The sequence below is a fragment of the Triticum urartu genome, chromosome 1A, assembly GCF_056163025.1.
Source record: "Triticum urartu cultivar PI428250 chromosome 1A, HENAU_Tu73, whole genome shotgun sequence".
Lineage (NCBI taxonomy): Eukaryota > Viridiplantae > Streptophyta > Magnoliopsida > Poales > Poaceae > Triticum > Triticum urartu.
Window position 1 is genome coordinate 263,842,241 of NC_141873.1, and position 26,933 is coordinate 263,869,173.

The 26,933-nt window shown below is 44.8% G+C and overlaps 1 protein-coding gene across 1 annotated transcript in view; it reads left to right on the forward strand.

Moving 5' to 3' along the window:
* The window catches only part of LOC147990797 (protein FAR1-RELATED SEQUENCE 5-like), a 31,096-nt gene that overhangs the window by 2,385 nt on the left and 1,778 nt on the right, over positions 1–26,933 (forward strand). The window lies entirely within an intron of this gene.

Genomic DNA, 26,933 nt, shown 5'->3' on the forward strand with positions numbered 1-26,933 from the left:
ATAAGGAGGCACTTCCTTGCGGCCGCCTAGACCCAGCTGTCAGCCTCTCCATGTACAGTACTCTTCCAATGGAAGTCGGTCGTTGACCACACCGCGCCGAGAGCACCAGGGCGGTGGTCTGGACGACGGAGAGGCCTAGGAAGGGGACAACGCGAAGCCAGGGAAGACGCAGTAGTGGAAGCCCGCGCGGAGAGGAGTACGAGGGTTCACTGGTTCGGCTGCGGTGTGAGGCTGTCATCGCCACAGAATAACAGGGGGTGTGGGTGAGTGGAGGGATGGCCTGGCCAGCGGTGGGAGTAGTATGGGGGCGGTGAGGCCTCCGCGACAGCACAGCCGGCCACGGGAGGCAGGAGCAGGCGGCACGACCGACGCTGCTTTGGGCGGCTGGACCAAGAAGACCAGAGGTTGAAGAAGCACTACGGCCGTTGGATGGACATCGTACGGTCACTGAAGCTAGAAACGTTTATTATTGACTAAGTTGACAAAGCCCTTGGTACGCTCCAACTTAGTAGGCCCATAGGTCAGCCTCCGAAACGGTGCGCCCCAGATGTCAGGGGGAGGAATCATTTTTTGGGCGGCCGAAGCTAAGAATATCCGAGATTGAAGAAGAAGCACGACATCCGTTGGATAGACATCCAACGGCCACTGCTGCTAGAACCGTATGTTGACTATAATAAGTTGGCAAAGCCTTGCATACGCGTCAACTTATTTTTTTAGGGGACGCGTCACTTAGTAGGCCCACAAGTGTGTGGCAGAGAACTTATAGCTCATTTGCGTTTTGTAAGAATGTACAACCCATTTTGGAATTCTAATGGAATTTACAACAGCCCATTTACAGTTTGTTAAAAGTACAGCCCATTTTCTAGCTAGGACAATGATTAATAATTTCAACCAACTGTTGAAGACAGAATTCAATAAAATTTCCCACATTTTGATGGGCTCCTAAATATTTTTATCCCGAAATTTCTAGTCAGAATATAAATTTGTATTACGTAAAAATCCAACGAAACATTGCGCGCGCAACAATGAAAATTTAAGATTTTCAAAATCCATAAATAATATTTAATAAACTAATTTCGTGTTTGGTGCATTTTTTATAGTTACTACCCAGTTTTTATAATTACATCCCATTTATTATTTTTAAAGCCCATTTTCCTGTTAAGCCTAATGCATCCCTCCTAGGAAAGATTTGCAGCCCAGCGGGCCAGAGAATAACAAGTTGACCTTGCCTGGGTATTCCTCAAAAAGACGTATAGTTGGGCTAGCCATTTTCATCTTGAAAAAATTAGTATCTGGGCTGGATATCTGGCCTGGGCTAGACGGGCCACAGCCCGCCCAGTTAATACCCTGCTCTCCTCTGAACAACAACGAAATCATCGCCAAGAAAAACTCTGCAGTGATCATGCCTCAAAAACACAAATACTGCTCGAGCTGCTTGGTCCCAGCTGTCGGCCGCACCTTGTGCAATTATCTCGGTTATATTGACTACATAGTTGACAATGGTGTGGGACCGTGATGTCAGGAAACCAGGAGAAAGCAAAAAAAATATAGTTGTACATAATAAGGAGGCACTTGCGTACGTACGGCTATGGCCCTAGTGGGTCCCTAGTGTCAGCCAGTCAAAATAAAGTCATCTCCTGAATCCTCATGTTCGTTGATGATGTTAACAATGCTCGGCGCCACGGCGAGCGCAACAACTCGAAGGACAACGAAGAGGGCCTCGCGGGCCCTACGGATGGTCTGATACAGCGCCCGCTGCTCATTCAGGAAGCCAGGATCATCGAACACCTATGAGCACCTTCGATAAACTGAGACGGCATGAAACGGTAAGGCCGCGCTTGGGAGCTCTGGTTTATTTCAAACATGTATTAACATACAAGTGTAATTTACTCGTCATCGAAAACAACGCGTAAAATACAGGCGTAATGAAACCGAGGGCACGAGGTCTGTAAGTAAAACCGGCGGGTTACGCGTGTAATTTGAGAGACCAGTGTATATTTTACGAGCACTGCTATATGGACGACATTACCAGACGATACATGCACGACGTGCGTATCATGCCATCCATGGGCAAGGCTGAAACAGCAACTAACGGCTGGATTAGCAATCGTCCGAGTGTCGTTCAGTGTTTTTATCGCGTGTCAAGTACTTCCAATATTTTACTAGTCGAAATCGACCAACCAAGCGCCTTCGCCTGAGACCATCTGCTTTAATTTACAAGCGTCAGTTTTACAAGCGGTTTTGGTTGGAAAACGACGATCCAATCACGACCTAATATCATGAGTTGGTCGGAAGATCATATGGTTTCACGTCTAAACTACCCGACATGTCATATAGGATATGAATGAAACATCAGACGATGAACTTCTTAAGCACGGAAACAACAGAAGAGGATGATCTTCTTAACAAGCAAATAACTGGCATTAGATCGACATGCAAAACAATACGAAGCATTATTCTCAGGAGGCACGGTGAACAGCTCGTGATGCCGCATGCCACAACATTCCAAGCTCAACTTTGCAATCAAACACAAGGCCTGGCATTACATAGACAATATTCAGAACAAACTCTTAACACAGGAATATCTCAGCAGAGTAACTATTTACTTCTAAACTGAACACAGGAATAGGAAAAAACACTCGACGCTGCTCACAGCAAGGGCGTCCCACTCAAAAATATCAAATGCATGTCTTCTGGCTAACATCAATGAGCAAATTTTGACAAGGTTTTCGTATTCCAATATATTAAACTAACGTATTCTTGCTACCATCAATGATTAAACTTTGACAAGCTTTTCCCATTCAAAATATGCAATGCCTATGATCGTGGAGTCCTGTCGTAGCTTTTATACTTGTTTGGGCACTTTTTGCCCAGGGCACTCCATGTATTATTAAATTGCCAATGGTCTCTGCAGACTAGTCATGTCACCGGTGTCTAATAATACTCTGTAAAGCTTCTCGGTCATTCCTTCTGTAATGTAGCGCAAACAGTGACTGCTTCTTTCTGCAAAGTGGAACGACCAACTAGACCCAGTAATGCAGCAGTTTGCCTTATACATTGGCTCCTTTTGTGCAGTTCAACTAAAATCGAAGTCAGAATAAAACCGAGCTTTAATTTTGATATCCATGTAAGCAACAATAGGTATAAGGGAAACAATTACTAAGAAATAACGGTTGATGACTTGTACTCCCAGAAGAAAAGCATCTGCTGATCTACTTTATCTTAATGGGAAACAAAGCAGGAGAGTAGCAATTCTCCATCAATGTGATTCATTCATATTGACTGAGACATTATCTTAACAATGCCTTGTTTCAACATGTATAAATAATGACAAAGCTTATAAAGGGGGTGATGCTGAATTTGTTGTAACAAAGCAACAAGCATCATGTCTAGGTTGGTCCCATTTTTGTTCACTACTTAATGGGAAAAGACAGCAATACAATAGCTTAAATTCATCATTTATTTAAAACAGTACCGATACAAGTAGCACAGCATCTCAAAACACACTGCACTATCATGTGGATGAAGGCAAGTACCAACCTGTCATGACGCACACAAGATCACGTACGAATCTGCCAACACGAATAGGAAATCCAATCTCGTTTTGTGCAGTTGCACTGAAATCAAGCAAAGTGTTTCGCGTAGCGAAGCAAAATGTCACAATAGCAACAAGTTGAATAGATATCCCTGTATAAACAAAGGCAAAAAAGGAATCAATTACTGGCTCATCAAGGAGGATGAAACATGCGGCCACAAAAATGGTAATCCTGCCAATCCCTAACAAGTGTTGCAGTTTTGAAATAAGATTCAGTAGTTAATTCTGAGAGTGGCATCAATTACTGGCTTATAAAGGGGGTGATGCTGAATTTGTTGTAACAAAGCAACAAGCATCATGTCTGGGTTGGTCCCATTTTTGTTCACTACTTAATGGGAAAAGACAGCAATACAATAGCTTCAATTCATCATTTATTTAAAACAGTACCAATACAAGTAGCACAACATCTCAAAACACACTGCACGATCATGTGGATGAAGGCAAGTACCAACCTGTCATGACACACACAAGATCACGTACGAATCTGCCAACACGAATAGGAAATCCAATCTCGTTTTGTGCAGTTGCACTGAAATCAAGCAAAGTGTTTCGCATAGCGAAGCAAAATGTCACAATAGCAACAAGTTGAATAGATATCCCTGTATAAACAAAGGCAAAAAAGGAATCAATTACTGGCTAATAAAGGAGGATGAAACATGCGGCCACAAAAATGGTAATCCCGCCAATCCCTAACAAGTGTTGCAGTTTTGAAATAAGATTCAGTAGTTAATTCTGAGAGTGGCATCAATTACTGGCTTATAAAGGGGGTGATGCTGAATTTGTTGTAACAAAGCAACAAGCATCATGTCTGGGTTGGTCCCATTTTTGTTCACTAAATGGGAAAAGACAGCAATACAATAGCTTCAATTCATCATTTATTTAAAACAGTACCAATACAAGTAGCACAGCATCTCAAAGCACACTGCACAATCATGTGGATGAAGGCCTGTACTGACCTTTCATGAGACGACCAACATAAAATACGGATCTACCAACACGAATAGGAAATCCAATCAAGTTTTGTGCAGTTGCCCTGAAATCAAGCAAAGTTGCTGGTGTGACATTTAAGTTTTCTATAGCAACAATTTGAATAGATATCCCTGTTTTAAGAGGCAAAAAAGAAAACAATTACTGGCCAATAAAGGAGGATGAAACATGCGGCCACAAAAAGAAGCATCTACCTTATCTTGATGGAAAACAAAGTATAGGACAGTAGCATTTCTAAAACAGTTGCATTGATTCATATTAATAGAGAAATTCTTTTAAAATAGATCAGTAGTTAATTCTGAGATTAACAACAACAAAATAGTTGCATGGGACATGCCAGCACCATGTGCGTCCACACGTATAAATGGGTGATGCAGAGTATGTAGCCAAGCAACATATATCCGCTGGTCCCATATTTGTTCTCTTTGAACCTTCTTCCTATGTGAGGGCAGTAAATCTAGTCGTGCACAAACTACCCGACCCCCCAGTTTCTTTCCCTTTTCAACAAAGAGATCGGTTCCTTACAGATGTGTGTACTGGGTTACCCCCTTTTTCCCTTTTCGACCTACAAAGCGGCTGGATAGCCAGTCTATACTACTTTCCGCCCTCCTTTCCTCATTGAACCACGTCCTAGATTCTTGCTCCATCCCACCGCACCCTTCTTTCCTCTTTGAACCAAGACCTAGATTCGACTACAGATTGAAAAAGACCCACATGCAGCTAGAGCAACGACGGTGTTTCAAAGAAACTTATACCTTAGGGTCATCGGGATGTGGCAAGGCGTGCGGTGGGAGGCCGGATCTGCCCACACTAAGTACGACAGCGAGGAAGAAGGGGTCGGTGGCCCTCCCGCACAGGCGCTGGGTGAAAGAGAACAGCGCAGCCGGCAGTGGATTGCCTCCCTCGCCGAAGGCGATAGAGTGAACGCTGCACCTCCTCCCCTTCCCGGTGCGACGGGATACGGACGCCTCCTTCGCCAGCTGTGAGGGGGGAGAGAGAGACAAGAGGCCAACGCAGTCTTGTTTAGATCTGGTGAAGAGAGGGTGAGAGACTGTGAATATAGCAAACCCTAGAAAATGTATCTAGACTCATTTTAGTGCTAGATACCTCTGTATCTAGACAAATCTAAGACAAGTAATTCGGAACAGAGGGAGTAACATATATGTAGTGCGGCAAGCGTGTGGAGAGTGCAAACCCTAGCGAACAAGCGCTGAGGCTCCCTCTTATATATATACTACTATAGTACGGACTAAGCTCCGGTGCCTTCACTGCACCTGCTTTTGGCTGTATGACAGGTGAGCTAGCCACATTTTGGGCCCACCTGTCGTAAAACCCTGGCGAAAATTGCACCAACGTGAAAGACGACCGCGTCTCCAACGCAACCAAGGTGAACTGACGAAGGATATCATCTTTGTGCATAACAAGCAAAGAGCACTGATGGAAGACAGCTTGTTTTTCGTCGAAAATCGATCAGCTTCACCAGCCGACGCAACCATGAGGCGCAACCATGAGCATCGATAGGTCATCGTGGTGATGAATCATCCATTTGGCATCAAGTTTGGGTGAGGCACCTAAGAAGTTCGACAAATCCTCACTGTGGTCTGTTTCTTCTCAGTAATCAAGCTCGAGGAAGGAAGAACCACGTGGCAGAGGACAGTGAGGTGGAACAACAATGGCCATCCAATTTTGTGCAGTTCCACTAAAATTTAGGAAGACATGCCCGGGTATGGAGACACGCATCGCTGTTTCCAAAAATATAAAAAAGGGTTAGCAACGACATCTCAATTGTCAATAAGAATTAATGAAAAGTACACCAACAAACAGAAGCATCATAATTATCTTGATGGGAACTAAACCAGGATACCCGAGAAAAAAAGCATTTCTTCATTTAACCAGTGATAGTACTACCACCATATGGACAATGACCGCACAACCACCATGTACTTTTTTGTCGAAACAACATGTATACCTCCACCGAGGCATAAATTAGGACAACTTTTTGAGTGGCATTTCCTCTATAATAGTACTAGTAGGTGATGTTGGACCAGCCGACGAACCCTAGCTACTATGCATGGGGAGCTGGGGAGTAGTCGCATAGAAGAAAACCCGCACGCAGCGACCTGGGGAGCTGGACCAGTACAAGAAGTTATACCTCAGGTGGGCGAGATGTCATTTAGACGGGCAGGCGGGATCTGCCCACACGACAGCAGCGAACAAGGGCGCGGAGGATCTTCGTCCACGCCAGTGCCGGCTCCGAGAGGACGGTGCGCATCGGCTTCCTCCGTCACCGACGGCGACAACGTCAATGCTGCACCTCCTCACCTCCTACAGTGGACGGGATTCGGCCGGATCTGTGACCACCGGTGAGGAGAGAGATAGAGTGGACACTGTCATCTTGTTTTGATATGGAGAGGGTGAGAGAGCGAGACGTGAGAAACTCTATCAAACAAGAGGCTATAATGGAGTAAAAAATCTCTCCATAGCAGTGGTTTTAAATAGAATACGCGCGTTCCTAGAAAAAAGAAATGAAAACTGGCGGACAATTTTTAAGGGTCTGTCTAGGACACATCTAGATGTGACATAGTTATGTCACATATAAGTTGATGTCCACTCTGTTTGTGGTCTTTTCCTAGTTTTTTTGTTTCTTGTTGCTACATTATATACTTGTGGGAGCTTAGATGTGATATCCTTAAATAACATCTAGATGTGAATTAGACAAACTGATTTTCTAATGTACCAAGAAAGAAAACTCGATCAAAAACACGCCCCCGCTTCCAGGTCGCGAGAGTCGTCGCGCACACACACATAGACATAGACATGCATATCCGTGTTTACGTAAAATTCCATTTCCATCTCCATCTCCAATCATATTTGTCCAACTGGCACATTATTTACGTTGTTAATTATATACGCAGCAATATTAACGTACAACATCTCTTGTTTGCACACGTCCGGACCGCTGCCACGGCCGGTCCTGACCAACCCGAACCCTCTTCATCACCCGCGCGTGCTTCTCGCCCGAAACGGTCAGTGCCGCATTCATGCCCGGCTAGAGCGGACGCGACCTCTCACTGGCGCCGACATTGATTGCGGCGCGCCGGCCGAGAGAGTGTCGCCCGTGCCACTTCCGGGTGCACGCGGCTGCTCCACGTTCAAAGGTCGCAATAGCCGGCTACAACATCCGCGATCTCTTCCAGTAGTAAGTTCTTGGGAGTCCGTGCTACAGCTAGCTATCCTCCCCCAACTCGTCAATCTCTTCCAGTAGTGCTAGTACTCCATGGCGCGATCCATCGACATGCAGGCGGGAAAGTTATGGTATACTACTCGGTTTGCGGTGAGTGGCATGCCGAGCGACCGTGTGGGGTCGAGCCGTGGAGGAGGGTGAGACACGAACACGACAGACGTGATTTAAACGTTGGTTTTGCTCGATGGCGTGATCCAACGAAATGAAACGTTGGTTCTCTCCGTTTCCATTTTTTCTCCGGAAGAACGGAAACTTTTCCACTCCATTTTCATTCCTATTCCAAGGTTGCCCCGTTACAACATTCCATCAAATACAAAGGAAAACTAACACGCATGCTGATGCATCTCAATGATTCACAGATCATAACCAATATTTACTTCACAACTAAAGAAAAAAGTTGTGATAGCGTGTACGATAGAAAAACTACTGATGGGGTCACTACAACTTAAACCCTAAACCCTAAACATGATTTAATTTCCTGGCTAGGTAGAACCTGTCGAAGGAATGTGCTAGAGGGAGATTCTTTAGTGAGAATGTCAGTAACAATAGAAGCAGCACTCTTTGGTTCTCCACCTTCTGGTACCTCTTGTTCCATAGCACTTTCCATGTCAGGAAGGAAAGACAGCTGGCACCCTCGGATCATACGATGCTTTTGTGCAGTTCCACTAAAATCGACCTGAGCATCCCTGATGGCAAAGATATTGAAGAAGTGTGATTAGAATAATAGTACTGGCACTAGTTCATGAGACATAAACTCATCACAAATAGAAGCCGGTAGAAGTAGAGAAAGATCGACATGGAGATGGAGCTACGACAGTGGAGCAAGCCGGCTCCAAAAGGAAGATGGACTACCTGGGACGTCGGGCTGTAGCTAGAAGGGCGGTTGGGACGCGGCATCGGCCCATACCATGGTGACCCCTGATTGGGACGCACCGACTGTGGGTTTTCTCCCTCGCCGATGTTGACTGCGTCTACGCAGAACATTGTTCCCTTCCCCCAGCTGCGGGATCAGGCCTGTCATTCTATGCTTGTGAAGAGAGCAACCTAAGCAAGCAGGCTTGTAGCTTAGGCTCCTGCTAGTGTATATATAGTGGTTTTCTTTTTCTCTCCATATCAACCGTTTTATATTGCGTACGTGTCATTCAAGAGTGAAATGATGGTTGCTTCTTCCAACTAACTTACTGTGTGATTTGACTGCTCCTTAGTGGCCCCTACACGTACTCCCCCTACGTGTATGCAACAGTCACACGTACACATGGACGCAAAAACGCGCGCGACGCCCTAATGCATGCATGTTCGAGCACACGACGGAACACACACGGTCACGCTCAAGTGCTCAACCTACACGTGCATGCACACACATACTTAGTCAGGGTGAGCTAGTGACCGTATGAACACCGGAAAATATATATATTGAGCGCAATGAGCGTATTATGAAGTCCACCGACCGTATTTTTACAAATATACAGTGACAGACAGTGTATTTATCTCGTTTGGAATTAAGCCATATTAACCGGAGAGGAGGCAGCATGGACTAGCATTACTTTGCTGTGTCCCGTCAACTTGCCGAACGAGGAGAAGGTTGCAGGGTGGGAGAAGCTTGCGTGCGGTGGCTCGCAGGACAAGGAGAAACTTTTGACTAATGCAAGCTCTCCCTCGCTCAGGCGGTGGACGTGCAACAGTTAATTCGGTGTCAGATTGCCAGAAGCATACACTATACTACTAGTGCTATTATTGTTCGACTTCCCGAACAGCCAAGCGCAAAGTTTACTAGTACTACTACTATAGTCCATAAAGGTACATACTATACTAGTACTAGGAACCGGATGGAGGAGCGTCTGCACTCTTATTATAATTTTAAAATGTGATAAAGCAATCTTCAAGACATTTGGTTCTCTTCGAGGGTTCTCGCATGTGATAATGGAAGTTGATTGCATGGAACACTCGCCACAATTCTCGCTTAATTCTGGCTCATATCCTGTTACAAATAGTAGCGCTCAGTAATATTTCCTCTTTTTTGTTTATTCAGCATGTAAACAGGTCAGCAAACCTTGCGGCGCATCTTCGTGCGAACCGTGCTTGCTGCACTTTGAATGTGGCCGAGAGCTGGCTTGATGAAACACCTCGCTTCCTACTTCTTTTTTTGCGGGGTACCTCGCTTCCTAGTGACCAGTGTCTTGGCTGATCGTCCTAAGAATGCTTATATATGAATAAAGCTCTCTCATTTACCCGCAAAAAAGATTAAGCCATATTAACCAGAAAGGAGGGAGTATGGACTAGCACTACTTTTTGGTGTGTCCCGTCAACTCGTAGAACGAGGAGAAGCTTGTAGGACAAGGTGAAGCTCGCTTACGCCTTTTGACTAATGCAACCTACCCTCTGTGGACATGCATCAGTCCATTCGGTGTCAGATTGTCAGAGGCATACACTGTAGTACCCAACATGCGGAGTACCATCATTGTTCGACTTCACGAAGGGGCGAAGAGCCAAGCGCAATAATACGCATACTTGGTTTTGCACCTTCATACTACTCCACCCTCCGTCACAGTTTACAGGGCGCGCTTCATTATGATGCATTTCTCTCAATGCATTTCCACCGCTATAGAGACTTTAGATGCGTTTGGTATAATGCTCAATTAATTAGGGCATGGTACCCGCAATCAAGTCCATGATTTTCTCTTCATGTACTGTACTACTACGGAGTGCATGCATGTGTGTACCCGGGGTGGAAGCACTGCATGCATGTGTGTACGCATTATTCCCTCTAGTAATAGACGTCGTGCTATAACTACCAATGCTATTTTTCAGGCCGATCGCTAGTCGCCTTGGTCCCACAGATTTTTTTTCTTTTTTCTGAACCGCGCTGTATAAACAGTGACGGATGGAGTAGTATGAGCGGATTCAAAGAAGAGCGTATTGATGGTTGTTTCTTCAGAGCAACTTACAGTGGGAAAGGTGGGGCTTATGATTTGACTGCTCATTACTCACTATTAATGTGGCGCAACGACCGGGCCGAGTCTCCCATGCGGTTGTGCACTACCCCCTCGGTTCTTAAATATACTCCAGAGTATTTGTCTTTCTAGAGATTTCAATGAGTGACTACTCAAATATTTGTCTTTTTAGAGATTTCAAATGGACTGGCACATACAGATGTATATAGACATATTTTAGAGTGTAGATTCACTCATTTTTCTCCATATGTAGTCGCTTGTTGAAATCTCTGTTAAGACGAATAGGATATTTAGGAACGGAGGGAGTACACATACGAAGCAAAATGAGTGAATACACTGTAAAATATGCCCGTTTGAAATTTGTAAAAAGACAAATATTTAGGAACGAAGGAGTATAATTTTGTGCATGGCACATGGACCCGGATGATGAAGAGGCTTCTGGAAATGCTATCAAGCTTCCATCACTTGTTTACATAATTGACGTACTATACAAATAATTTTCCAGCGACATGAAATTGTACAATGATGTGAGCTTTCAGCTTTTGTTTTGCATGTCTTGCCATCGATGCTCTTTCGGAAACAATAAAAAACTAACTTCCTTGCTAATGCATGTAAATTATTAGCAGATCGGAGCTAATAATTACATCACAACTGAAGACAAAGTTGTGAGAAGGTGTTAAATTAAAATTGATCCATACTTTCATTAGCAGCAACGTCCTCCCAGCTCTGTCTAAATCAATAAGGCATGTTGGGAAAAAAAGTAGATGTCTGGAGCATGCAACATTCCGATCATTTTGTGCAGTTCCACTAAAAATAGAGCTGAGCGTCCCTGTTCCAAAGATATCAAGTGTGATTATGATAATAGAGGACTGCTGATGAAACAATAAACACACAAATAGAAGCCGGTCACCTTTGGAGTCTCTCTTAAGACTAATTAGTTGGAGAAGATTAGGCTCAGAGTTGGATGAGGAGGATAGAGCAAAACCAATCTCCCTTTGTGCAGTCGCACTGAAATGTAGAGACGTTGCCCGTGTGACATTTTAGTACAACTTCACAAAACACTCTTAAGAAAAAAGTGATTTGTGCAGTTCACCAAAAGGTCGCAATAGCAATGACGTGAAATGGATAGCCATGTTTGCAAAAAAGAGGTAGAAAGGAAACAATTACTGGCCAATAACAGTTGATGACACATGCGATGACAAAAAAGAAGCATATTCCTTGTCATAAGGGAAGATAACAACACGGTTGTGTTTGTCTAAAACAGTGTGAGGACGAGAATGCAATATGGAAAGTACGCCGGACGAGCTACGTTTTGGGCAAAGAACTATGGAAGATCCACATGCAGCGACGGGTAAAACAAGCAGTGGAGCAAGGCCGGAGGGGATACCTGGAGGTCGTCGGGATGTAACTAGGTGAGCGGCAGCGGGCGGAATCTGCGAGCAGGTGGCGTAAGCCCTGCCGCGCCGGAGCTTGGTCAGAGAGAACAGCGTGTACCGCAGATCGGGACATGCTGCCTCGGCACCGTCGAACGGAGAAACGATGCACTTCCTCCCTTTCCCCCGGCGGGCGGGATGCGGCCGGATCAGTGACCAACGGCGAGAGAGAGAGGCCACCGCACTCCCTTTCCCCCGGCGGACGGGATGCGGCTGGATCAGTGACCAACGTGAGAGAGAGAGGCCACCGCACTCCCTTTCCCTCGGCGGACGGGATGCGGCCGGATCAGTGACCAACGGTGAGAGAGAGAGAGGCCACTGGAGCCTTGTGTGAGATACTCTGAAGAGCGGACTACCTTTTCCTCCATAAAAATCGTTTTATATTCTGTGTACGTGCCATTGAGCACTATAACTTTATTTAAAAATAATGCGACAACGCGTCAAGTCGAACTTTGTTTCGTGCACGCGTGGTACACGACCTCCCTAGGTAAACAACCACTACAGGCGTTGAAATTAGCACGTGGGCTGCCATTTCGTAAAGAAATGAGCTCCACCGTGTACCCGCGCAGGTGTGGCTGGGCATGAAGCGTGAGTACGTGCACGGTGCACCTATTCTCTTCTTGTATACGTACACCACCTGCGTGGGGTTGTGTGAGATAGATAAAAACCTAGAGAGATATAGTGTGTGGGTTCTTGAGAGTTTTTTTGTGGGGGGGGGGGGGTCAATCAAAAATTTTAACATATGCAATGTGTGTGAAATAGAGTCCTGGATATAACATATATATAGAGGGGGCGATCCACGAGAAGAGAGTGGAGGTATCATCGGCTTGAGGTGTCCATAGAATCGAAGAGAGGGATGATGTGTGTGTGTGTGCGCGCGCGATCGATAAAGAGTGCCATCGAATTTTTGTGTGCCCACGTCAAAGATATAGAGTGGTTGGCCTACTGGAACGTGAGATGGGACATGTGCAGTTTGTCTCTGTGGCATGGATACCTACCTGCAGCGCTCGACTATCGGTGTGTGGTGGGGGAAGAGGGAGGCCCAATTAACTATAGAGGTACAATGGCTGGTATATGTGTGGAGGAGGAGAGAGGCCTACCTCATGTATTAAGGAGATCGATCTGCCTCATGTATTAAGGGAGATCGATCGGCATCCATGCATATGTGCAGGAGATGAATAAGGTTGGGAGAGAGACAGAGCTAGAGTGTTGGAGGGGGTGGTAGTGGAGTTGCTTCTAACAAATGGTGGGATAGGCTTGCTAGACAAACGGAGGGCACGCCCGCAAGATCAATAAGAGAGGAGATGGCTGCTTGTTGTCTGTGCACGTGCATGTGAGAGACGGGTCAGGAGGCATGCACGAATGATGAGGGGGGACGATGTGTCTATGGTAAGCAGACGTAACTACATAGGAAGATCAATCGCCCTTTGTAAGAGAAAGGAGAGACATAACTTGTGAGGTACGTCGATCGATGGGGGGGTAGTTAAAGTCGATCTAGGTATATGTTGGGAGATCGATCGGTATACATGCATGTGTGTGTTAGAAGCAAATGAGGCACGAGGAGAAGGATAGAGAGAGAGGGATGCATGTAGGAGGTGGTACAAGAGGCATACTATATCGAGGGGGAGGAGTGTGCGAGTACGAGAACGATGAAAAGAGTGGTGGGAGTGAGGCATGGACGGTGACAAGAGAAGAGGGGAAGCTTGTGTTTTTGCTAGGCACACCTGGCTAGAGAGGCATATCGATCGACGTGTGCTGTAAAGAAGGAGCTGGGGGGCCTACATACACCGTGGGTGAACGACCTAAAGTGAAAAGACGAATTTGCGCGATGGAGCTAGAGAATGCTGAGGGAGGGTGAGAGGGATGCGGGCGTGTGCATGCATAAGAGAAAGTTAGCACTAGCTACAAAGATAAGAGGGTTGTGTGGGTGTAAAAAACGAATAGAGATCATATATACTTCATTATAAAAAGAGAATTCAGATATTTGAAGAATTTATCATAGTGCAAACCGACGGATGTGTGAATATATATAACGGTGATACACATGGTGTGGTTATGAACATGGTATACTACATTTAATATATTTTATCTCTATTCTTATAAAAAACGGAGTTGTTGATGATGGTGTGCCTGCCATCCTGCATTATAGGCCGTCTGATTTATATCCGGCGAATAGCAAGGAAACTATGATGGTTGAAGTTGGCAACAATCATGATTGTAGATTCTTATTGAAATAGAGAAACGAATTCAAATTTAGTTCGAATTGCAGCGGTAGTATAGACATTTGGAATGCACTAAAATGTTGGTATGAGTAGGTTACATGCATTATACAGCAAGCGAAAAAATTTAATCGGACATAACATGGATTCATACTCCCTCCTTCCATCTATATAGGGCGTAATGAGATTTTTAAGACCGCCTTTGACTATTGACAAGATTAATAGTACATGACATGCACAATGTGAAAATTATATCATTGAAAGAACCTTTCACAGACGAATTTAACGGTGTGCTTTGTGTAAGTTACATGTCATATATCATTGCTCTAATATTTGGTCAAAGTTAGCATCGAAAAACGCATTAGGCCCTATATAGATGGAAGGAGGGAGTAGCTTTGAATAGCATTTGTATAGTAAAACGGGGCAAGACTCTCTCTTTGTGTGGTGTGAATAGTTTTATTTTTTCGTTTTCTTTTTGGTTGAGGGAAGTGCGAATTGATTTGGTACGTACAAGTACAATATTACTACACGTTAGCCTTGTCCCTAAAATTCAACCCGCGTCTTGTTATATCCCAAAAATTCAGATATCGTGCTCCCAAAACTGGTGCCTTCACAACCCGCGCCTTGCTATCCCGAAATTACAACGCGCGCGAAAACTCCCTCCAGCTGGCAAATAACGACACACGAAATCCCCCTTATAACCCTGAGTCGAAAGGGCCGCTAGTTCAAATCGGTGGGGGGTACTTTTGTAACACACCCTACATTTTGGACAAGCGCGTTCCTAAGTCATGCTTCACCCCCTCCCATCGCCCCCTTTTCGCCATTCGAAATCCCAGGCCGCCATAACCTCTCCGCTCCAGTCGCGAAACCCCACCCTCCTCCGTCCGCCACGTCACCGCTGCCCAGCCGGAGCCTCTTCCTCGACAACATCGTCCACCGCAACAGCTCGACGCCCCTCGTCCAAATCCCCAGATGAGGATCCGTCGTCCATCTCGCCGTCCCGCCGGTTCAGCCGCCCCGTCCTCCACCTCCAAGGAGCTGCTCCGACGATCGCCTCGTCTATCGGGGCTGCTCCATCCCCACAGCGCCGCCTTAACCTGCTCCACCGGAACCGCATCATCCTCACTGACTCCTCGGACGAAGCCGAGGCCTACTCGACGCCACCAAAGAGGTTGTACACTCATCGCATCGCACCTTCTCCTTAACTCGACCTCCCGGCGCCGACGGTGCTCCATCCCGCACCCCCATGGAGCGGCTACCTTGAAGCCGGCGCCGCGGGCGACATTTCCATGGCGGCTCTCCCCCAGTGCGAGGCCCCTTCGGCGGCGGCGTCCATACCAGCCGGATCTGCTGCTGCTCCGGCTCTCGCTTGATCGCTCGCTCGCCCAGCTGCTGTTGCTGCTCTCCCCCTCGCTCGTGCTGCTGCTTTGCTCCGATTAAGCCACACTTCAGTCGACTAAATCGACTTTTGGGTCAGTCGATTTTCAAGGGTTGGGGGGCTCGCCGGAGTTAAGGAAGAACCACCCGCAGCGGGGACGGGGGCTCGCCGGAGAGGTACCCCACTATATATCTTAGGGTTCAGGGTGGGGGGCGGGGGGCCTAGAGGGCTGGCCGGGGCGGCGGTGCCGAGTTGTTTCGGGGTGGTGAGGCGGCGCTGGGGCCGGGGGTTCGGCCGGTGATGGCTGGCGGGTCAGGGTGGTGCAGGTTGAAGATGAACTGCATGCCCTCCCTAAACTACATGTCAAGTGCCTCTCTGCTACCATTGCGTTCAGTTTCGACAGTAGCATTCAGATTCCACAGTAAATTTCAGTTTCGACAGTTAAGTTCAGAGTCAACAGTTTTTACCTCATCTATTGTAGTCAGGTGGTTTTTGGTGATGTTAATTTTACATCCATTTTACATCATCTATTGGAGATGCTATTAGAATCCCACTTGAGATTGACGATGTATGTCTTGTGCTGCTTCAGCCTTGACGTCTTACGGCTCACCGGAGCTGCTCCAACGACAGAATGATCCATCACAACAGAGCAGTGCCCTGGACGCTGTCTACATCGCCCTCAGATCTTCCTGCACACCTCCGACAGCCACCTCTGCCTCAACCGCTTCAGCGACCAACCCAATGATGCTGAGATCGACACGGCTACGGCAAATAGGTTGTACACTTGTTGCATCACTTATTACTATACATTCACGTCGATCCATTAGGGCTATTTTAGTTCAACGGAAAAACATCGATCCACTGGTTGTTACCATCACTCTAAATTTCTACATGCTCTCCTTACATAATCTCACCATATTTTTTTCGTATGCATGTCAGATATTGTACACAGTCATGCTGAACATGTAGAGAAAAAGAGAAGAGTTTTGCGCGGCAATACAATGTCATGCAGACACCGCTCCATGGTGGGTTCAATGGCAAACCCTCCCCACCCCTCTCCAGATTGTAATCCAGAGGAAGATATCTGTTCTGAGGCGCATTCGGACGCCGCTGACCACTCCTATTTACCCCCCAAGGTGTTTGCTCTACCTTGGCATGATGATGTTAGTCATATCATGCATATGTTGCCTTGCAGTGCCTACTTTTGACATCATATATGTCATCTGCTTAGTTTAGACATGTTCTGTAATGCCACCTGTTTAGTTTCTATATCATATATGGGAATTATGCAGTCTCATGTCTTTTAGCCAGCCATAATATATGTGAAATGTGCAATGCCATCCTGTTTAACCAGGCATCATATATTTGAATGATATCTTGCCCATCTTTTTCTTCATTACATTTCCATTTGTCGACAATGTTTGTACATTAAACTACTCTTCCTGTGAATCAGCCATTTGGGTGGGAGATGGAAAAATCTGGAGTGAAAACAAGGCCTTCAGAGCAGACAGTGCTACCTGTCGAAGCAGATCTCTTGTTGGGTCTCGATAGCTCCTCAGAGATGGATTCAGAGACAGATGACCAGTCCTATTCCCCCACTGAGGTGTATGATCTAACTTGGCACGGTTATACTGCTCATATCATGCATACGGTGTCTTGCATTGCATAGTTTAGACATCATATACACAATATTCAACACCATGTTCTTAGTTCAGACATCATATCGAATGCCCTCTGTTTAGCATATAAATCACATATGTGAATTAAATGATGCGATCCTGATTACTTAGATAACATGTAGGTGAATTATGTCATGCGATCCTGTTTAGTTATTCATCATATCTTTGAATTATGTTATGCTATGCTATCCAGTTTAGATAGACATCATATATGTGAAATTATGTCATGCTACCCGTTTTAGTTAAACAATATACATGTCAACTATTTCATGCCCTCTTTTTTCCACACTATCTATTGCATCTGTCTCTCATACAATGTCTGTACATTCAACTATGTTTCCTGTTTATCAGCCATTTGAATTGGAGCGGGTGATGCCAGTATCTAGCGGACTAAAAACACGGTCTTCAAATAAAACAGCGCTACCTCTTGGTGGAGATAGCACCCCGGTTGTACATGCACAAGAACCAGGCCTACCACACATAACCCAAACTCTCGCAGATTGTACCCCTACTATGATGGACAGAGAACCAGCTTCACCCAATCTAAACCCAACCCCAGCCGATAGTAACCCAGTTCCTGTTGACACAGCACCATCTCCACCACAGAGCTCCCAAATAAGAGCAGTTATTAAGGCAGCTCCAGTGCCCAAAGGGCCAGTACTATCACGGTGAACCCCAACTCCACCAGTTAGTACGCCTATTCCTGCGGAGGAAGCACAACCAACTAGTCGTAGTTTAGCATCTATCGCATTTGATGTTGTTAAATCGTATGTGCGTATCTTCCCATCTTGGAAATATTATACAGAAGATGAAGGAAAATGCCAGTTGCAGGTGTTTGTCCAGGAGTTATGTGTAAGTAATGTTATTCATGGTAATTACTTTGCTTCATCCCATACATCCTACCTCCATGATGGTTATAATACAGCAAATTTTCCCATTTTTCTCTATAGAGAAGGACCGATTTGGAAACTCAGGATGAGGTAACCTGTGCTAATACCTCTGCTATCTTCAAGAATGCTTGGTGGCAGTATCGGAATTACCTGAAGAAAACGTACTTCACTGGCAAAGAAACTCATCAAATTCCCTTACGTTCTCCTGAGACACATTTACTGGGCGATGACTGGGAACGCCTTGTTCTGTACTGGTCCCGAACTAAGAATGTGGTAAGGTCTATGAGCTCATTTTCTATTTTTAAGTATTATATTCTTGCGTCTTACTATACTCTGTTCATGTAGAACAAGTGCCTAAACCTGAAGAACAACTGTTCTAATTTAAGATTCCATTGCTACCATAGGACATAGATATATGTTTGTTTGATGCTTTTATTATGTACTAGTACTTGGCAATAGAAGACTTGGTAGTTTAATCCTGTCCACCTTACTAATGAACTGGTTCACCGAAATGAGTTTCATATACTAGTACATGCTAAACTTGTTATGTGTCTGCTTGTTTCTTCTTTTACAATGCTGACAGAATATTGGGGAAGAGTGCCTTATTAAGCAACGGTAAAGGAAGTAATGCGGATAAGGTTCAGGATAGTGACACATCTTGTCTTGGTTTAGTGTTGGAGTTACTCGCCACTACCTCTTGCACAAGCTATTCAAACTCACTGTCTGAATCAGTGTGGTTTCTTGAGTCTCAACTACAAGCTGAAAGACATCGATCAGCTGTGCTGCGACAAGAAGCGGAAGGACTGCGGAATTCCCTGGAGCATTCAGATGCATACTTTCTGGTGCAACAACAAGCGTTGGAGGATTTTTGCGCCAAACAGGACAAAGCTAATCAGCTTGCTAAGCTTATTGCCAGCATGGTGGATACCCAAGATAACATTTCTTGAGCTCTTCTGAAGTTGTTTCAGTTATGCTCTTGTTTTGCTACCGCGTTTATTTGCCCTGGTGGCCAATTTTGACGGCCAGTGTATATGATATGCTGCTTTCTTCCCTATATTTGCATTGGTGGCGAACTTTGATGCCCAGTGGATGTAATATGTGTAATAGCCGTGATAGCCTAGCGTTAGTTGCTTGCTTATTTATTTCCTTGTTGTCTTGTTTATTTTTTTGCTTGTAGTCATTGCAATTCTTTTTCCGCAGTTAACTAGTGGCTGCAATAACCTATTTTTTAAAACTAGGCCACAATAACCATGGGCTAATATTTATTGTAGTGACACTGGGCCTCCTACGGGCCGTAGAAACAGTGGGCCTTCTACGGGCCATAGAAATAGTAGGCCTTCTACGGGCTGTAGAAACAATGGCCCTTCTATGGGATGTATTATCAATGGGCCTTATACGGGCCGTATGATCGATTGGCCAAACATGGGCCACTAACAGGCCGCATTATGGCCGTAAATGGGCTAGAGTTGGAATCGTCCGTTCATGGGCCGACCGTAACGGGCCATCGTTAATAGGCCGTATTTGATGACGCTATGAAAATGGCCCAACGTATTAACGGACCACAAACGGGCCGACTGTAACCACGGGCTGAATTTGGCCCACAAGCAGAAAATGACAGTAACGGGCCGTAAGTAAAAGAATGCTGTAAATGAGCCCAAGAATAAATGGGCTCTGAGAAGGCCGAAAGATAACATGGGCTGGAAACGGCCCAATGGAATAACGGGCCGTTAATGGGTATAAAGTGATACAATGTTCATTACGAGCCAGTTTCACCACGGGCCGTTAATGGGTGTAAAGTGATACACTGTTCATTACGGGCTAGTTTCACCACGGGCCGTTAATAGGCCAAGAGTTACATAGGGCCTCATATGGGCCGAAAGACGTCATGGGCCATACATGGGCCAGAAATGAAAACGGGATGGAATCATATTGGATGGCCCAGATGACGCTACTGGGCCTAATTCGGATAGGGCGTAACGAGCCTTGGGTTAGCGGGTTGTAAATGGGCTATATGCGAACATGCCGTTAACAGGCTTTCCATGGGCCGGCCCGCCACCTTTTGACCAAGTCAAACGGGCCGGCCTTTTCACAGGAATGGGCCTCTGTTAGGCTGTGCCACGTGTCGACGTATCATAGGCGCCTTCCGTCCAATGAGTGGTTGACATCTGTCCCAACGATGAGCCGACACGTGTTTCCTCCAGCCAATGGTGATTTTACACATGGAAAATCCCCATTGGTCGGGGCTGTTAACGGGTTATCGGATCCAAAACCCGACCCGATAGCTTAACCGCGTTCTGTTACGATGGATGCCACGTGTCGGTCACCCTTGACGAAAGCACTTCTGTGACGCGCGATTTATCGTCATGGAAGTGGACACTTCCGTGATGATAATTTTGGTAATGTCATGGAACACTTCTATGACAGTACAGGTATGACTATCTTGATTCTGTCATAAATTTGTCATGGATGTACATGCGTGACAAAAAAAGTGACCTACTGTGACAAACACGTATCATCACGGAAGTGTATTTTTTTGTAGTGTTAGTGATGAACTATAATATGCAAGGGATAACAAAAGTAATTCCCAAGCTCTTCGCGATGCTGAAATCTGCGAAGGTAGAAATCAAGAAATAGCATCAAGTGTCGATGGTCAACAAGACCACTAGTTTCAAGAAAAAGGGAAAAGAGAAAGAAAGAGGAACTTCAAAGAAGAATAGTAAGAAAGTTGCTGCTCCCATGAAGAAGCTCAAAGCTAGACCCAAGCCTAGAACTGAGTGCTTCTACTGCAAAGGAAATGGTCACTGGAAGTGGAACTGCCCTAGATACTTGGCGGATAAGAAGGATGGCAAAGTGGACAAAAGTATATATTTGATATACATGTTATTGATGTGTACTTTACTAGTGTTTATAACAACACCTCAGTATTTGATACTGGTTCAGTTACTAAGAGTAGTAACTCAAAACGGGAGTTGCAAAATAAACAGAGACTAGTTAAGGGCAAGGTGACGATGCGTGTGGGAAATGGTTCCAAAGTCGATGTGATCACCGTCGGCACGCTACCTCTACATCTACCTTCGGGATTAGTTTTAGACCTGAATAATTGTTATTTGGTGCCAGCGTTGAGCATGAACATTATATCTGGATCTTGTTTAATGCGAGACAATTATTCATTTAAATCAGAGAATAATGGTTGTTCTATTTATATGAGTAATATCTTTTATGGTCATGCACCCTTGATGAGTAGTCTATTTTTACTAAATCTTGATAGTAGTGATACACATGTTCATAATATTGAAGCCAAAAGATGCAAAGTTAATAATGATAGTGCAACTTATAAGTGGCACTGCCGTTTAGGTCATATTGGTGTAAAGCGCATGAGGAAACTCCATGTTGATGGGCTTTTGGAATCACTTGATTATGAATCATTTGATGCTTGCAAACCATGCCTCGTGGGCAAGATGACTAAAACTCCGCTCTCCAGAACAATGGAGCAAGCAACTGACTTATTGGAAATAATACATGCTGATGTATGCAATCCGATGAGTGTTGAGGCTCACGGCGGGCATCATTATTTTCTATCTTCACAGATGATTTGAGAAGATATGGGTATATCTACTTGATGAAACATAAGTCTGAAACATTTGAAAAGTTCAAAGAATTTCAGAGTGAAGTGGAAAATCATTGTAACAAGAAAATAAAGTTTTTGCAATCTGATCATGAAGGATAATATTTGAGTTACGAGTTTGGTCTTCATTTGAAACAATGTGGAATAGTTTCGCAACTCATGCCACCTGGAACACCACAACGTAATGGTGTGTCCGAATGTCGTAACCACACTTTATTAGATATGGTGCGATCTGTGATGTCTCTCACTGATTTACTGCTATCATTTTGGGGTTATGCTTTAGAGACGGCTGCATTCACGTTAAATAGGGCACCATCTAAATTCATCGAGATGACACCTTATGAACTGTGGTTTGGCAAGAAACCCAAGTTGTCGTTTCTTAAAGTTTGGGGCTGCGATGCTTATGTGAAAAAGCTTCAACCTGATAAGCTCGAACCCAAATCGAAGAAATGTGTCTTCATAGGATACCCAAAGGAGATTGTTGGGTACACCTTCTATCACAGATCCGAAGGCAAGATATTCATTGCTAAGAATGGATCCTTTCTAGAGAAGGAGTTTCTCTCGAAAGAAGTGAGTGGGAGGAAAGTAGAACTTGACAACGTAATTGTACCTACTCCCTTATTGGAAAGTAGTTCATCACAGAAATCAGTTCCAGTGATTCCTACACCAGTGAGGAAGCTTATGATGATGATCATGAAACTTCTGATCAAGTTACTACTGAACCTCATAGGTCTACCAGAGTAAGATCCACACCAAAGTGGTATGGTAATCCTGTTCTGGAGGTCATGTTACTTGACCATGATGAACCTACGAACTATGACGAAGCGATGATGAGCCTAGATTTCGCAAAATGGCTTGAGGCCATGAAATCTGAGATGGGATCCATGTATGAGAACAAGGTGTGGACTTTGGTTGACTTGCCCGATGATTGGCAAGCCATAGAGAATAAATGGATCTTCAAGAAGAAGACTGACGTTGACAGTAATGTGACTGTCTACAAAGCTCAACTTGTTGCAAAAGGTTTTCGACAAGTTCAAGGAGTTGACTACGATGAGACATTCTCACCCGTAGCGATGCTTAAGTCCGTCCGAATCATTTTAGCAATTGCCGCATTTTATGATTATGAAATTTGGCAAATGGATGTCAAAACTGCATTCCTTAATGGATATCTTAAAGAAGAGTTGTATATGATGCAACCAGAAGGTTTTGTCGATCCAAAAGGTGCTAACAAAGTGTTCAAGCTCCAGCGATCCATCTATGGACTGGTGCAAGCATCTCGGAGTTGGAATATATACTTTGATAAAGTGACCAAAGCATATGGTTTTATACAGACTTGTGATGAAGCTTGTATTTACAAGAAAGTGAGTGGGAGAACTACAGCATTTCTAATAAGTATATGTGAATGACATATTGTTGATCGGAAATAATGTAGAATTTTCTAGAAAGCATAAAGGAGTGTTTGAAAAGAGTTTTTCAAAGCAAGACCTCGATGAAGCTACTTACATATTGAGCATCAAGATCTATAGAGATAGATCAAGACACTTGATATATTTTCAATGAGTAAATACCTTGACAAGATTTTGAAGTAGTTCAAAATGGAAAAGTCAAAGAAGGAGTTCTTGCCTGTGTTGTAAGGTGTGAAGTTGAGTAAAGACTCAAAACCCGACCATGGCAGAAAATTGAAAGAGAATGAAAAGTCATTCCCTATGCCTCAGTCATAGGTTCTATAAAGTATTCTATGCTGTGTACCAGACCTATTGTGTACCTCACCATAAGTTTGGCAAGAGGGTACAATAGTGATCCAGGAGTGGATCACTGGACAGCGGTCAAAAATATCCTTAGTGGAATAAGGAAATGTTTCTCGATTATGGAGGTGACAAAGAGTTCGTCGTAAAGAGTTACGTCGATGCAAGCTTTGACACCGGTCTGGATGAATCTAAGTCTCGATCTAGATACATATCAAAAGTGGGAGCAATTAGCTAGAGTAGCTCCATGCAAAGCATTGTAGACATAGAAATTTGCAAAATACATACGGCTCTGAATGTGGCAGACCCATTGACTCAATTTCTCTCACAAGCAAAACATGATCACTCTTTGGGTGTTAATCACACAGTGATGTGAACTATATTATTGACTCTAGTAAACCCTTTGGGTGTTAGTCACATGGAGATGTGAACTAATCACATAAAGATGTGAACTATTGGTGTTAAATCACATGACGATGTGAACTAGATTATTGACTCTAGTGCATGTGGGAGACTGAAGGAAATATGCCCTAGAGGCAATAATAAAGTTGTTATTTATATTTCCATATATCATGATAAATGTTTATTATTCATGCTAGAATTGTATCAACCAGAAACTTAGTAAATGTGTGAATACATAGAAAAACATAGTGTCCCTAGTATGCCTCTACTTGACTAGCTCGTTAATCAAAGATAGTTAAGTTTCCTAGCCATGGACATGTGTTTTCATTTGATGAACAGGGTCACATCATTATAGAATGATGTGATGGACAAGACCCATCCGTTAGCTTAGCATAATGATCGTTCAGTTTTATTGCTAATGCTTTCTTCATAACTTATACATGTTCCTCTAACTATGAGATTATGCAACTCCCGAATACCGGAGGAACACCTTGTGTGCTATCAAATGTCACAACGTAACTGGGTGATTATAAAGATGCTCTAAAAGTGTCTCCAATGGTGTTTGTTGAGTTGGCATAGATCGAGATTAGGATTTTCACTCCGTGTATCAGAGAGGTATCTCTAGGCCCTCTCGGTAATGTACATCACTATAAGCCTTGCAAGCAATGTAGCTAATGAGTTAGTTACGGGATGTAGCATTACGGAACGAGTAAAGAGACTTGCTGGTAATGAGATTGAACTAGGTATTGAGATACCGACGACCTAATCTCAAGCAAGTAACATACCGATGACAAAGGGAACAACGTATATCGTTATTTGGTTTGACCGATAAAGATCTTCGTAGAATATGTAGGAACCAATATGAGCATCTAGGTTCCGCTATTGGTTATTGACCGGAGACATGTCTCGGTCATGTCTACATAGTTCTCGAACCTGTAGTGTCCGCACGCTTAACGTTCGGTGACGATCGGTATTACGAGTTTATGTGTTTTGATGTACCGAAAGTAGTTCGGAGTCCTGGATTTGATCAAGGACATGACGAGGAGTCTTGAAATGGTTGAGATGTAAAGATCAATATATTGGAAGCCTATGTTTGGACATCGGAATGGTTCCGGGTGAAATCGAGAGTATACCAGAGCACCGGGAGGTTACCGGAACCCCCCGGGAGGTATATGGGCCTTATTGGGCCTTAGTGGAAGAGAGGGAAAAGAAGCAAAGGAGGGTGCACCCCCCCCCCAAGCCCAATCCAAATTGGGAGGGGGTCGGCCCCCCTTTCCTTCCTTCTTCCTCCTCCTTCCTTCTCTCCTAGAACCAACAAAGGGAAGGGGGAATCCTACACCCGGTAGGAGTAGGACTCCCTTGGGGCGCGCCTAGAGAGGCTGGCCCCCTCCCCCTCCTCCACTCCTTTATATGCGGGGGAGGGGGCACCCCATAGACACACAAGTTGATCATTGATCTTTATCCGTCTGCGGTGCACCCCTCCACCATAATCCACCTCGGTAATATCGTAGTGGTGCTTAGGTGAAGCCCTGTTCCAGTAGCAACATCATCACTGTCATCACGCCGTCGTGCTGATGAAGCTCTCCCTCGAAGCTCTACTAGATCGTGAGTTCACGGGACGTCACCGAGCCGAATGTGTGCAGATCACGGAAGTGTCGTATCTTCGGTACTAGATCGGTAGATCGTGAAGACGTAGGACTACATCAACCGCGTTGTCATAACGCTTCTGCTTACGGTCTAAGAGGGTACGTAAACGATACTCTCCCCTCTCATTGATGTACATCACCATGATCTTGTGTGTGCGTAGGAATTTTTTTTGAAATTACTGCGTTCCCCAACAATGTGCTTCATGTGGGTGTTGGCATGTGCATGCCCTATAGTTGGAAGTATGTGTGTGATGTAGTGGATAGCATTGTGTGCATGATGCAAGTGGTGCTTTCAGCGTTGTGTAGTTGTTGCCATCTGCAAGGTGTTGTTGTTGCCATATGCAAGGCTTAGTTCTTGCCATCTGCGTCGCGTAGTTGTTGCCATCTACATGGTATAGGTGCTTTGCCGCGCACATTGCATGGTTTGATGCCATGATGTAACTTGTTGCCATCAGCATGGCGTAGTTTTTGCCATCTGAATGGTGTAGTTGTTGCCATCTGAATGGCACAATTGTTACCATGTGCACTGGATGGTTTGTTGCCATCATGTAGTTTGTTGCCATCTGTATGACTTAGTTGTTGCCATCTTGATGGCATAGTTGTTGCCATGTGAATTGGATGGTTTGTTGCCATCTGCATGCTATAGTTTGTTGCCGTGGGCATTGTATGGGTTGTTGGCGCGTGAGTGCGCGGGTAATTGATTGTGGCTGCTTTGGTTGTGCAGATCAAAAAAGGAGGACAAGGAGTGGATTCGGGAAATGGCGGGAATCCCTGGTTGTACGGTTCTTTACAAGCACCGTCATGGGATTTGCATGGTTATGACGAGCTAAACTCGACTGGCCCTTTGTTGCCACTACTGCAGCAGTACTTGGACATAGGTACATTGTTCTTTTGTGAACATAGAAAAAAAGTGCAACATGATTGTCAAAAAATGAAAAGTGCTTAGTGTGGATAAAATGTATAAAGCAGGGGCATTGGGTGGAAGCACGCATACCGGATGTGGATGGACGAATGATCAGGGAGAGCCAAGCAGTCTGTCACACCCAAGAAACCGGCTGCACATACATGGCTCATTTATAGGATCAGGATTAGCCGAGCAGCTAACACCAGAAGCAACCGCAAGTACGTCGAGTGCTAGT